The following is a 14,915-nucleotide window of genomic DNA, read 5'->3' as shown; positions in this document are numbered from 1 at the left end:
CCTTAAAGAGATGGGTGGGGCTAAGGCTTAAGAGGGTGTAAACAATACTGAATAGCTCAAGACAAAGAAGAGCTCTCCAGTAGGTGTACCAAAATATTCAAACGCCATTTTCTCAAAAGTGGGGTTACAAGTTTATCAACTGTCAAAGCACAATAACTTTCCCATTGTTCCTCAACTGTAGTGTATGATATACCATGTTCTAGCTCTGAGTCTCTACTTCTATCCAATGTAAAACAATTATAACAATGTTGCTACATAAGATCGAATCGAGGCGGTAGGTTACGTGTGCGAAAATATGTGTGCTGTATGTCTCTGTTGAGCATTCTTGCTGTGTAAGGAGACAAAGCTGCTAATGTATCATTTAGCATACAGTACGCCAAATCAGCAGTAATTGCTTTAATATGGTCACTCATTTATTACAAGCAAATGTCCAGTAAATGTAATATTGACAGTGGGGACTACATGGTAGAACGTGAGGTATACTGTACATTGACTGATGTCCTTCATGTGTCTCCCATCCCAGTCGTAGACCAGCTTAGCCACAGAGGTGAGATGCAACTTGCTGGTGCACAGATCCAGCAACTGCAGATTAGGGAGAAGAGCAGCATATCATAAAGCATGCACTATACTTTAGCAAAAAAAAATTAAAAGAGCCAGTGTTTCACTATACTGTCTGTCTGGCAGCCCAGGCTATGATAGCTAGAATATAGGATAAAATGTTACTGTGTAGCATGGGACTGTGGGGCACCATGCAATTAAGACTTGATGCTTTCTCTCTCCCTCTGTCTGTGTGTGTGTGTGTGTGTGTGTGTGTGTGTGTGTGTGTGTGTGTGTGTGTGTGTGTGTGTGTGTGTGTGTGTGTGTGTGTGTGTGTGTGTGTGTGTGTGTGTGTGTGTGTGTGTGTGTGTGTGTTAGTCAGTTTTCAGGGCCCTTAGATGTCAGTGGATGAGGCCCTGTCCTCTGTGAAATAGTAATTCATCCTCCGGGATCCCACAAAAGGTTGCAAATTATCCCTTGAAATTCATAGGTCTGGAAAAATTGCATTACATATCAGGGGGCCACGGCGCTAGCTACAGCAGTAGCAACCTTGTGCGGTGGATACCACAGTGAGAATAAAGCAGTGTGGTCGAGCAGAAGGAATGCGAGGCATCAGGGAGATGTTCTGCTCCATTTTAACGCATGCTGAGGAGAATCCTCACCAAACTCTCGGAGGACGCCAGACAGAATGGACGTGAAAATTGACTGGCAATGGTTGCAGAGGCAGTGTGAAGAAGTCAAACACCACATTCTCCCAAAGAGCTGTTTGAATTCCTGAAATCCACACTTCAATATCCCACTATTGTGGTCCTGTCTACACTTAGAGAAAAAGGTGCTTTCTAGAACCTAAAAGGGTTCTTTCCACAGAGGGTTCTACATGGAACCCAAAATGGTTCTACCTGGAACCAAAAAGGGTTTTACCTGGAACCAAAAAGGGTTCTCCTATAGGGACAGCTAAAGAACCCTTTTGGAACAATTTTTTCTAATAGTGTAGGAAATGTTTTAACACACACACACACACACACACACACACACACACACACACACACACACACACACACACACACACACACACACACACACACACACACACACACACACACACACACACACACACACAGACTTTGTTCTAGTTGGATCCCCTCAGTCGGTTAATGGACTCCATTAGGCTCAGATTGGGTTAGTCCACTGGAGGAAGAAGAAAAGGACAAGAATCCTATCACCCTGTAAATTCACCCACTCAAACCTACAGTAGGATCAGATTACCCCAAAAAGAGGGGTTCCACTTCACAGATCAAAGCTCTCCATTACATTTAACTCGTTTTATCTGGGGCAGCTCCGTGGGCCAGGGGATTTCCTTCGTTGCACAGAAAAATTAATTGTGTTTCCCCCCACGTATGTTGTAAATGATAACATGAGCAAATATGTGCACTTCAGTGTGATGATTAACGCAAATACCACTACAACAGGAATACACACATCAAAAACATTATTATTCGATTGGCACCTTCTTAATTCTACAAAACATATTTGAACAAGACAAATGACTCCCAACATGCAATGAGCCCCAACCTGAGCTAGAGTAAACACAACCCGAGTGATACTCCTCTAGTCCTCATGCTGTGTGAATGTGACTACCTGTTCTAAGTGGTCAGTGACAGAGGACACCACGCACCCGTTGCTGCCCGTCTCGTTCTGAAAGACCCAGGACCCTCAGGGTGGCCGTAGCCTGGTACAGGCTCTTCATCCGCCTGGAGAGACTGGCTTTGGTGCGACCCCGCCCCTGGTCCATAGGAAGCTCCACCCCCTCCAGCGTCCAGCTTGACTGCTCACACAGTGACAGATAGGCTGGGGAAGAGGACAGGTGAACACACACACACACAGTTTGGCTAGAAAATCAGTAAACTGCCCCCTCGCTTTGTGATCACTCCATCTTAACGTACACAGGCCATCCTACACACGGTGGTGCTTATCGTAGCAGCAGTACTGTCGTCTCTCACTAAGTTTAACATAAACTGCTGCAGCAGGCTGGCCGCACTGATAGGGACCATAAATCACTAACCCTGAAGGGAGCAGATGCCGCTGGTATCGGGGAGTATTACCACAATTTAGCCCTAATTAAAATCCACCTTAGCATGCCTCTGCCACTAATCAACTGATTATTTCCCTCTGATTCAATATTGTGTTTGTTGAAAGGGACTCCTCCCCGCTAACCCCCCCTGCTCCCCTAACCCTCCCTCCCATTGTGTGTGGAGTCATCCCACGTGAATACCTGAACACGTCACCACTGCAAGAGGCCACACCGTCTTTGCGGAAACACCTAGCCACTTACAACACACTGTTTGTCACATCTTTGTACATTGCATTGCATACACAGTACATCTCAGTCAGTGGCCTCTTTGTCAACATCCAACTTGGTGTATTTTTGCATGTCATTCTCTTGTTTCGACTATACCGCAGTTTGCTTACAGAAGAATCAGGTCCACCTGCTTCAATGTTGTGACAAGGGGTTGAATTCTTATCGGATTACAGATTGTACCTCTTGAGGAAAAGGTAACTGACACGCGTAGGCTTTTGTCTGGAACACTGAGAACACTATACAGGTAACTGCTAAAATAAAGGAAACACTAACTTAAGGTGTCTTCATAGGGCGTTGGGCCACCACGAGCCAGAAAAGCTTCAATGTGCCTCGGTATAGATTCAACAAGTGTCTGGAACTCTTTTGGAGGGATGCGACACCAATTTACCACGAGAAATTCAATCTTTTGGTGTTTTGTTTATGGTGGAAGAAAACACTGTCTCGGGCGCCAACCCGGAATCTCCCATAAGTGTTCAATTGGGTTGAGATCTGGTAACTGAAACATGGCATATGGTTTACATTGTTTCCATGCTCATCAAACCATTCAGTGACCACTCAGGCCCTGTAGATCGGGGCGTTGTCATCCTATGGGGGCATAGCCATGGTAGCCAAATTAATAGGCAACTGGGCCTGCCCAGCATTTTTATACATGACCCTAAGCATGATGGGATGATATTTGCTTAGGAATTGCTTGGGAACCTGCTTTCAATATACTTTGTATCCCTCATTTACTCAAGTGTTTTCTTTATTTTGTTACCTGTAGGTGTGTGTCTGATTGAGAGATACAGTACATAGGGAAACTACCATGGGCATGGCCAATATTTGTCTATGAGAGGGAGATTAAAACAAATAGAGGCCATAAAAGGTTCATAGAAGAGTTATGGAAGCCCTGAGGCTTGACTTGTGAGAATGCTGCCTTTAATAACTTGGCATGGTCTCTAGGCCTATGGGACTGACATTGCATTCAGGCCATCATTATTAGCAGCCCATTAGCGGTGCCAATCAGCTTGTCAGATGGAGCACAGAGCCGTAGCATTAAAGGTAGGAGCAGCACATTCTTTAAAAGCTTTCCCAGGTGAGCCTGCCTGCCTGTCTAGCCCCAGACAAGACAGTTGTGAGCCTTACCTCAGACCTAGTGTCTTTCACATACACACAAGCATGCATGCCAGATGAGGCTTGAGGGGAGGATGGCTCTTATTAATGAATAGGATGGAGTGAGTGGAATGGTATCAAACACATGAAAACCAGGTGTATGATGTGTTTGAGACCATTCCGTTTATTCCGTTCCAGCCATTACTACGAGCCTGTCCTCTCCATTTAAAGTGGCACCAGCCACCACTGATGCACGCACGCACACACACACACAGGCATGCACCAAATACACAAATGCGCATACAGGCACGCACACACACACAGATACACACACAGCCTAAATGACAAACTAATCACTATCAAAGGATAACATTTTGCCAAAATTCTACACGTATCATTACACCACCAGCCAATACTACTTTGATGGAATCAAACAAACAATTACGTTTCAAGTGAAGAAGTTTCTTTCTAATATAAGAAATAAGAAACAAACATACTGTATAACAAAAAAAGCAGGCAATTTGTTCTTTTGTGATGATAGAAAAGGTCATGACCCCCAGAGTGTAGGAAAATAAATGTGTGGCACCATATTGCAATTACGCTCCACGTGAGTGTCTGTCTCACCTCACCTCTTCTTACTCTACACACCGCTTCATAAAAAAAGAAGTGGAAAACATTCTGGAGAACATTTGCTGCACGAGGCGGGAGTAAGCCATGCTTCATTTAGCAGCACCCCGGCTCTTCGTGAAGTACAGGAAATGACAGAGCAATTAAACGTTGCCTGTGTGTGACGCGGGGAGTATTACAGCACTACCTGGCTCCCTGACTGCCGCTGTTCCGAAGTCGAAATAAGTCAGCAATTAGAGAGATGTAAACACGTCGCTTTCGCCGACAAAACAGAGGACGGCTGCAGCTTGCCAGTCACACCTTTCCGTGTCAATCCCGGCCTGTCAAAATACATCAGCTCCGTGGGCAAAACAGTGGAAAACTCTTCCTGACAGCCAGGCCTGTTTCTTACAGTGTTACGCCTCACACCTGTGGTAGCCACTTTCCTTTACTGTGGCCCTGCACTCAGCCCTGAGAGGTTCCAACACACGTCATACATATACTTTTCATTTGGAGTGAATTCAAGTTAAAGCCTCAACTTTGACTAATTTCTTAAATTATATTATCTTTGAGTTATTCATAATGTCTATGAGGGCAAGTCCACGCCAGGACAGCCTGAAAATATTTTGAGTATCTCAGATTGTTTTGCCACTGACCTAAACACAATAACCCATCATGTCAAAGTTTAATTACATTTTTTATATATATCTTTTTAATTCATAAAAAATAAAAGCTGAAATGTCAATAAGTATTCAACACCTTTGTTATGGCAAGCCTAAATCCATTTAGGAGTAAAACTTAACAATTAACATTATGTGAATTGCTTAACAATTCACATAATAAGTTGCATGTACTCACTGTGTGAAATAATAGTGTACCCCACACATACAATTATCTGTAAGGTTCCTCAGTCTAGCAGTGAATTTCAAACACAGATTCAACTACAAAGACCAGGGAGGTTTTCCAATGCCTCACAAAGAAGGGCACCTATTGGTAGATAGGTAAAAAAAAAAAAAAAATTAAAGCAGACATTGAATATCCCTTTGAACATGGTGAAGTTATTCATTACACTTTGGGTGGTGTATCAATACACCCAGTCACTACAAAGATACAGGCGTCACTCCTAACTCAGTTGCCGGAGAGGAAGGAAACTGCTCAGGAACTTCACCATGAGGCCAATAGTGACTTTAAAACAGTTACCGAGTTTAATGGCTGTGATAGAAGAAAACTGAGGATGGATGAACAACATTATAGTTACTCTACAATACTAACCTAATTGACAGAGTTATTTTATTTCCAAAACTTGCATCCTGTTTGCAACAAGACACTAATGTAATACTGCAAAAAAACTGGCAAAGCAATTAACTTTTTGTCCTAAATACAAAGTGTTATGTTTGGGGCAAATCCAATGCAACACATTACTGACTACCACTCTCTATATTTTCTAGCATAGTGGTGGCTGCATCATGTTATGGGTATGCTTGTAATCGTTAAGGACTGGGGAGTTTTTAAGGATAAAAAGGAAACGGAGTGGAGCTAAGCACAGGCAAAATCCTAGAGGAAAACCTGGTTCAGTCTGCTTTCCACCAGACACTGGGAGATGAATTCACCTGTCAGTAGGACGAGTTGTACACTGGAGTTGCATACCAAGAAGACAGTGAATGTTCCTAAGTGGCCAAGTTACCGTTTTAACTTAAATCTACTTGAAAATCTATGGTAAGACCTGAAAATGGTTGTCTAGCAATGACCAACCACCAAATTGACAGAGCTTGAAGAATTTTTTCAATAATAATTGACAAATGTTACACAATCCAGGTGTGGAAAGCTCTTAGAGACTTATCCAGAAAGACTCACAGCTGTAATCGCTGCCAAAGGTGGTTCTACAAGGTATTGACTCAGGGGTGTGAATACTTATGTAAATTAGATATTTCTGTATTTCATTTTCAATAAATTAACAAACATTTCCATTTTTTTTCTCACTTTGTCATTATGGGGTATTGTGTGAATTTTGAAATCAGGTTGTAACTGTGGAATAAGTCAAGGGGTATGAATACTTTCTGAAAGCACTGTATACATGCCTCCTGTAAGACCCTAAGATTTAAGAACCAAACATGATACAGACATCTGGATGTCATTATACTCTTTATAGTGTGCTCTCAAATATGGAGTATGTCTCGACTCTGAAAAAAAAAAAATCTCAATTCATTTATTCAACATTCAATATGTTCATGTGAATATCTCAAAAGTACCCTTTTTGATTTAGCTTATGATGATGGAAACAGTGGTTTTCCGAATACATCATGATTGCCAAATCATTTAGAAGGTATGCAGGGCACGTGATGTCAATACAAGCTCAACTCCACATTTAATTTGAGATGCTTACTGCCTGCTGAATGCATTTTTCAACCATAACAATTGTGTTTTTTTGCAGGACCTTTCAAAAATGGCTGACTATTTTGCAATACGTTTGCAAAACCAAGAGACAAGCGGGTTGATACAAATCATCATGATATCATATAATTCTGCCACTTAGAAATGACTGTTTCGGTGCTAACTGGCTATACACAGTGGTAGACACAAGCAATGTTTCCATGAACTTGTCCAGTGATTTTTTTGGTCGACATTTAGAAAGTTTGCATAGGAAATAGACAATTGCCTGCTAGGGTGCATCAAATTAAAATGTAGTGGTTGAAGTGTTTCCATTATCCATTTAGGCAAATTGCGCATTAATATATTGGCGACAGCCTGTATGCCCTCCCACCTATCTGTTTATGTCTCAGGTAGATCGCAAAAGCCAACATGGATCAAATGCAATAATTGACTAATATTTGCCATATTCTAATAATTCCCATCGGCCAACCAATTGCCACGGTACGTGCCATGATGAAACTTGCACTGTCAATAATTGGATGGTAAAACTTGCATCCAGTCAAACAGAAAATAAATTAATACGAAGCAATTCAGCCATTTTTGAAAGATCCTGTCGATCTGACATAATTAGATGGTGAAACTTACCAGCCAACCAGAAAATCAAGGCGAATCCATTCAGGCATTCTTGAAAGTCAGGACCCAATCCTTGTCCTGCAAAGAAACATAATTTTTATAGTTGAAAAAATAGATTTTGCAAGACGTAGGCATTTAGAAATAATTGTTGAGGGGAACTTAAAATGACACAATGACATCACGTGCCCCTCATTTCTCAGTCGGGGTTTTAACTTACTGTTGAAAGTAAGAATAGTAAAATACACAATGTGAAAGTTCGTAATGTGGTTGTGCATCAGAATTTTTTATCATTTATGCCAGTAATCTAAATGTGTGGTAATCATGGCTGAATACCAACTGGGCACACGTGCCCAGGGGCCCTGGCCTCCAGTGGGCCCCCACTGATTTTGTTAGTCACTCTCACTCAGATATCATGGCATAAGCCATAGCAAAATGGGTAGAATTGCAGGAAATGTGCTTTAAAATGGCATAAATGTCTCTCTGCCCACTGTAAAATGAGTAGAAGTGCATGAAATCTGCTTTAATATTGCCATATGATAAAACATGTAGCACTGCAGATCTCTGCAAATCTCGCTTAGGGCCCCAAAAAGGCGAGAGCCATCCCTGTTCTTTACATGTAAGCTTTGGATTGAACCAATCAGCGCTAGATTTTTTTCTCTTGGGCACTCAGAAACAACTGCACAGTGAAGCCTATCATTACAACAATTCTTATCTGGGTGATTTATATTCTGGTTGCACTGGGTGCTCCCAAAATAAAATGTCAGGTCACACAGAAAAATATCTAGTAGCATATGCAAACTAAATGGTTGCACTTACTGGAGGCATGTATACTGTAGGTCAAAAAAGGCCTAAAATGGCCACTTTCATCTTGATTTTCTTTAAAAGTCTTTGTGATACAAATGTACAAAGCATCCTCCCTCCCAATGAAGTTTATTTGTGAAAATTGCCAGAACAATCTGAGACACCCAAAATATTTTCAGGCTTTCCTGGCTTGGAATCGCCCATGATTAACTTTGGTCCTCTTTGAAGCCCTTTAATGTCACTGAATCAATATGGAAAATGAATCCAAGACCATTATCAAAAGAGAAAATGTCTTAGGTAATTTCTCCAGACACAGTACAAGAAATCAAAAGTTAATTTAATTTATAAAGTGTCCAATATGCATGACACCACCCACTGGGCATACACTGGTTGAATCAACGTTGTTTCCACGTCATTTCCATGGAATTACTTTGAACCAACGTGGAATAGACGTTGAATTGATGTCTGTGCCCAGTGGGCAGACCATAGGCCTTGTCTTGTCACCCCAGTTAACTGTGGTTTATTGTCTGAATTATCCCCTACTCTGAGTTTGCTAGGACCCTCTTCTCCTCCCAGTTCCTATCTGAGGTGTGCTAATTCTGGGCTGTGCCCTCCACTTTGCCCGGCCTGGGCACACACACACACTCACAACTAGCGGCTTGGGTCTCTGCAGACAGGGCCCATCTGCCACCTGCTCCACTCCCTGTCCCAGTGACAACTGTCGAGGAGCGTGCAAGATTGATTATGAGTCAAAACCCATCGTGCTGCACCAGATTTCGCTGGGTTAAGCTTGCTGATCCAGCAAAGAGCCGGTGCAAAGCCTTGGTGCGTCCTGCCAACGGCGCCGGCATCATGGCGCTCGGAGAACAGCAGTGCGTGTCGCCATGAAACCCAGCCAAGGAAACACAGCTGCAGCACAGAAGTTCCGGGCTTCAACTTGGCGCTCAACAAAGGGTTCATAAATAAACTTAGCTGTCGGATGGCAGTTTTAGCATCTCCAGGGGCAGGATAAATGGCACATGAACTTTTGAAACCCCTCTATAAAGAAAAACTAGAGGAACATCCCAATAGGGTTCTAATCAGGTGTTCTCTGTAACTGAATGTATGGCATTTTCTTTGATTTGAATGTCATTCATTGTTATTTACAAATAAGCAAATACAAAAAGAATAAACGTGTAAAAATGTATACCTAATTTTGTCTTGTGCATGTTATTTTAAGAAATACAAATATCATTTAGATTCAAATCCAATCTGATGCTAATAAGGCTATTGTGTTAACCTCAGCAGAGCTCCTTGCCCAAAATCTTGTCATCTCTTCAGCTCCCCCATGGCTGAACAGGGATGAACCACTATTCCCTATGGATGAAAGCAGTGCTGTGGATTTAGTTTGCAGCTCCATACCTCGGATTTCTCTCTGTGGTTCCAGGAAGGCCTCTCCCATTGAGACGAACACCTCTGAGTCAATGGCCAGGTCCTCAGCTAGAGAAGCCTCTATACCGTCGGACAAGAAATATCCTTCTGGCTGCAGAGTTCAACTTCAGTTTAGATGTGCACTCCTCCAGATGCTGAAACATCAACAAGCATCATTAGGATTCAAGGGGGCTTTGGAGAAATTCAAAATGTCAAGGTCTTAGTCTTTTCAAGAAAACATTTGTGAATGAGGTAGAGAGGAACTTCATCGTGGTAATGTTAGAAGCTGTGACTTTAGCAGAGGTTTGTCTTGTCCCATTCTTGCAGGAAATCACTCTGATGGTTTGCGGCAGGCGCAGGAAGATGGGAGGCTTCCCGGCAGATATGATTCTTAACTTCTTGGTGACGGGGCAGTATTTTCACGTCCGGATGAAATGCATGCCCAAATTGAACTGCCTGCTACTCATCCCCAGAAGATAAGATATGCATATTATTAGTAGATTTGGATAGAAAATACTCTGATGTTTCTAAAACTGTTTGAATCATGTCTGTGAGTATAACAGAACTTATTTAGCAGGTGAAACCCCCAGGACAAACCGTTCAGACTTTTTTTTTGGAGGTCACTCTCTTTTCAATGGGGTTTCATTGGGAATCCAGATTTCCAAGGGACCTTCTTGCAGTTACTATCGCTTCCACTGGATGTCAACAGTCTTTAGAAATTGGTTGAGGTTATTCCTTTGTGTAATGAAGAAGTACGGCCATCTTTAACAAGGGTCACTTGAAGTGTACTGTTAGATAGAGGCGCGTGACCAGAAAGTATGCTACAGTTTGTTTTCTTCCTGTATTGAACACAGATCATCCTGTCTTTAATTTTATTGATTATTTACATTAAAAAATACCTAAAGTTGTATTACAAAAAAGTAAAAGTTTGAAATGTTTTGGCAAAGTTTACAGGTAACTTTTGAGATATTTTGTAGTCACGTTGCCAACATGTTGGAACCGGTGTTTTTCTGGATCAAACGTGTCAAATAAATTGACATTTTGGATATATATCGACGGAATTAATCGAACAAAAGGACCATTTGTGAAGTTTATGGGACATATTGGAGTGCCAACAAAAGAAGCTCGTCAAAGCTAAGGCATGAATTCTATTTTTATTTCTGTGTTTTGTGTCGTGCCTGCAGGGTTGAAATATGGTTTCTCTGAGGTGCTATCCTCAGATATTAGCATCGTTTGCTTTTGCTGAAAAGCCTTTTTGAAATCTGACATGTTGGCTGGATTCACAACAAGTGTAGCTATAATTTGCTATCTTGCTTGTGTGATTTAATGAAAGTTTAATTTTTATAGTAATTTATTTGATTTTGGTGCTCTGCATTTTCCCTGGCTTTTGGCCAGGTGGGACGCTAGCATCCCACATATCCCAGAGAGGTTAATAAATAATAGAGAGAAATAAAACAACTTTGCTACACACACACACCATGCCTACTGTACACGTCATGTCAAAATGTAAAATGATCCTAACATTTATTTTAGTACATCAAGTTAATATTTTGAGGATTTGTTCTTTAGTATTGTAAAATCGAATCGAATTGCTGGATTTCATCTCCTCCTACACAGTAGGTGATGGTCATACGTGCAGTACTACACTACCCTACAGTAGATGGGACTTGGGGATGGTATAGATGAGGTGGAAAGACAATATAGTTCTGGGTACCTGAGTCCAAAGACAGGGGTACTATGGGTTCTTCTTCCCTGGGTGGGGGTCCTGAACATGACTGCTTCTTTAACGTGTGCATGCCACTCTCTTTAAGGTCAAAGGTTGTCAGAGCATGGTGCTTTCTCCTCCTCCAAGAGCCCCCGTTGCCAGCGTATGGGGAGGAGGATTCCCTGTAGTCAGAAGAACACAAGACAATGATAGATTGTACCTTATCTCATACTGTACTTTACAAAAGCTATGAGACAATCCTTTACATTTAAACACGTTTTTGTGATTAAGTGTGGTGAAAAGGAACACTTCGTACATGAATTAAAGTTCATGGGATTTTGCAATAATAGATCACACCAGTCCTTCCTTTCTATAAAAGCATTCCCTCACATGCACCACACAGTGGTTGTATACCTAACCCCCACTCTAGTCAGTTTGCCTGCTCTCCGGAACCATTCCCTCATGAGGTCAGAGATTCCATTGAAAAACAAAACAAAAAGAGAAAGTTGGCTCCTCCACTGTGACAACTTACTCCAGGACAGGTATGCAGTTTGGGCCTATGAGGCAGCACTCTGGTGGTAAATTCACTCCATGGATAATGATAGTTGGCAGGGGCGCAGCCATTCCCCCTGGCTCCCAGGCAAACGGCTGTCGGTCAAACTCCCCTCCTTTGCCTCTCCCTTCCTTCTGCCGATGGATCTATTGTGAGAAATTTGTAGTGGCTGGTAATGCTGTGTGGACACAGTGTTTCACGCTGCGACATAACTCTTTAATCCGTCATTACTCACGTGTGTCCCTTTCTCTCCGTGCTCCGCTGGTCTACCTCGGTATCATCGCAGGTGCTGAAGAGACCTTTGCAACAAGTGCATTCTCTCCTCGGTCCTCTTTCACTCTCTGACAAGTAGGGGGTATGCCATCTTGTGTTACATTTCACTGTAAAGGAGAAAAGCAAAGGGCCTCCCGTCCTGACGGAGACATCAGCCGCATAGCCTGGCAGCCAGCCAAGACCTCCACATTCCTCCCCCTCTTGGATGCTGGGGCAGGACATAGACTTTTCTTTCTTTCTTTCTTTCTTTCTTTCTTTCCAATCCTCCCAGTGTCAGTAGAGGCCCTCCACACAGCCTGAGTTAGGGGGCACGTACGTTGGTGAGAAACAATGGGAAAACTGTGGTACAAAGCTGCCCACTCTACTTGAATTGCAAGTGGTTGGTACTCATCGTGAATAATAGGTGCTTCAATGGCCTATTCAAGAGGCACCATCAATCCTCACCTTAGGTACAGGCTCTGCCGTATTGGGCAGAGACACACAGGCTGATAAACGTTCACAAACAACCCGGAGTGGCAATCTCATCGTAATTACTGTACAAACAGCCTGGGTCTCTCTGGACATGTTGACCTGGTTATGTTGTGCTTACACACAAAAGCCTGGGCATTATAATGCATTTGGAGAGATTTGCCAACTTTGCTGATTAAAGGCTAGCAAACATCATAGGACTGCTCTTGGTCAACCCAGTTCAGAGTACCAAAAAGTATATTTAAACTACAGCATTAGGACAAACTCTATAATTTGAGATGCAGCGCACAGGGCTCTTAGGTAATTCTCAGGGGAATTGGGAGAGATTCCTCTATTCGAAATGGAGTTACCATGTAACAACAGCACCCATGTAACAGCACATCTACTGAATTCAATTTACATTACAAAAGACTGCACTCGCAACTCATCTTCTATGTGAGGGTGTGAAGATGCTGCTTTGTAGGAATGACATCAGAGCAGGTGACCCGGGGCAGATTGAGGGGAGAGGAGGATGTCAGAGGGCTGGTAGTTGTGCTGAAGCGCTGGCTGTACTCCTTCACCAGCTCTTCCTCTAATGTGTGCCCAGGAGAGGAGCATAACATGCTGTTTCTTCTACTCCAACCCGAGTCTTACCAATGGCTGCCACGGGCGCTGCCGCTACCACTGGCCGCCCTTCTCACCTCAGCTATCACTGGAAGGGAGATCATCATACCGTCATCATTATTGTCAAAGACATTCACAACATATTCTGTTAACAGATGTGTTTTGACGGAGACAGGTTTAGGCAGGCAACCTGTAGGCTTACCTTCTGCAAAAGAGTAAATCATTATACCACAATCAATGGTATACAATTGTAGCAGCATTTCTACAGTATAAGTATAGGCCTTGGCTATGTCAACCATACTGTAGGTCATGTTTGTGTAACAGTGAACCATAATTCCACAAGCTAGCCTTATGTTTCCACTGTGGACATGAATATAAAAAAAAAAGGGCTGATATGACAGCATAATAATTTGGTGGGCGCTTGCCAAACCATCTGCATTTCACCCCTCTAAATGGTTTCATGCGTGTTTGTCCTAATATTTTATAACTACAGAAGTATGTGGACACCCCTTCATATTAGTGGATTCAGCTATTTCAGCCACACCTGTTGCTGACAATTGAGCACACAGCCATGCAATCTGCTACACCAGACAATAACATTCTAGTTAGGTCGGGCACTGACCAACACTTTACATGTTGTCCAGTTTTGTGGCAACAGTTTGGGGAAGGCCTTTATGCTGTTTCAGCATGGCAATACCTCTGTGCACAAAGCGAGCTCCATAAATCAATTGTTTGTCGAGATCGGTGTGGAAGAACTTGACTGGCCTGCACACAGTCCTGACCTAAACCCCATCAAACACCTTTGGGATGACCTCACTGATGCTCTTGTGGCTAAATGGAAGCAAATCCCCACAGCAATGTCCAACATATAATGGAAAGCCATCCCACAAGAGTGGAGGCTGTTATAGCAGCAAAGAGTGGACCAACTCCATATGAATGCCGATGATTTTGGAATGAGATGTTTGACAAACAGGTGTCCACATACTTTCGTAGTGTATATCAACACCGTTAGTCAGACACCAAAAATAGGCCCATAATTGCCCCAAAAAGTGGCACACGTTGGCCCATAGGTGGCACTGTAATAAGCATTCAAGGTCTAAGGCTCAGCCCCGCTGCCCGGTTTGACATACAACCACAAAACATGGTATATACAGTCCATTCGGAAAGTATTCAGACCCCTTCACTTTTTCCACATTGTGTTAAATTACAGCCTTATTCTAAAAGGGATTCAATTAATTAAATCGATTGGACATGATTTGGAAAAGCACACACCTGTCTATATAAGGTCCCACAGTTGACAGTGCATGTCAGAGCAAAAACCAAGCCATAAGGTTGAAGGAATTGTCTTTAGAGCTCTTTGTCGAGGCACAAATCTGGGGAAGGGTACCAAAACAATTCTGAAGCATTGAAGGTCCCCAAGAACACAGTGGCCTTTATCATTCTTAAATGGAAGAAGTTTGGAACAACAAAGACTATTCCTAGAGCTGTCCGCCCGGCCAAACTGA

At 42.6% G+C, this 14,915-nt stretch overlaps 1 long non-coding RNA gene across 1 annotated transcript; it reads right to left on the bottom strand.

Annotated features, from left to right (window-relative positions):
- Window positions 1–2,275: 2,275 nt before the first annotated feature.
- LOC139416332 (uncharacterized) lies at window positions 2,276–9,951 on the bottom strand. The gene is made up of 3 exons (XR_011635082.1): window positions 9,800–9,951; window positions 7,610–7,675; window positions 2,276–2,385 (listed from the first exon to the last, which is right to left on the bottom strand). It is a non-coding gene; the product is annotated as an uncharacterized lncRNA (long non-coding RNA).
- Between the last annotated feature and the right edge of the window lie 4,964 nt (window positions 9,952–14,915).

This window comes from Oncorhynchus clarkii, chromosome 1 (assembly GCF_045791955.1).
Source record: "Oncorhynchus clarkii lewisi isolate Uvic-CL-2024 chromosome 1, UVic_Ocla_1.0, whole genome shotgun sequence".
Lineage (NCBI taxonomy): Eukaryota > Metazoa > Chordata > Actinopteri > Salmoniformes > Salmonidae > Oncorhynchus > Oncorhynchus clarkii.
Note: the sequence above shows the minus strand (reverse complement) of the source record. Positions and strands in the feature narration are given on the sequence as shown.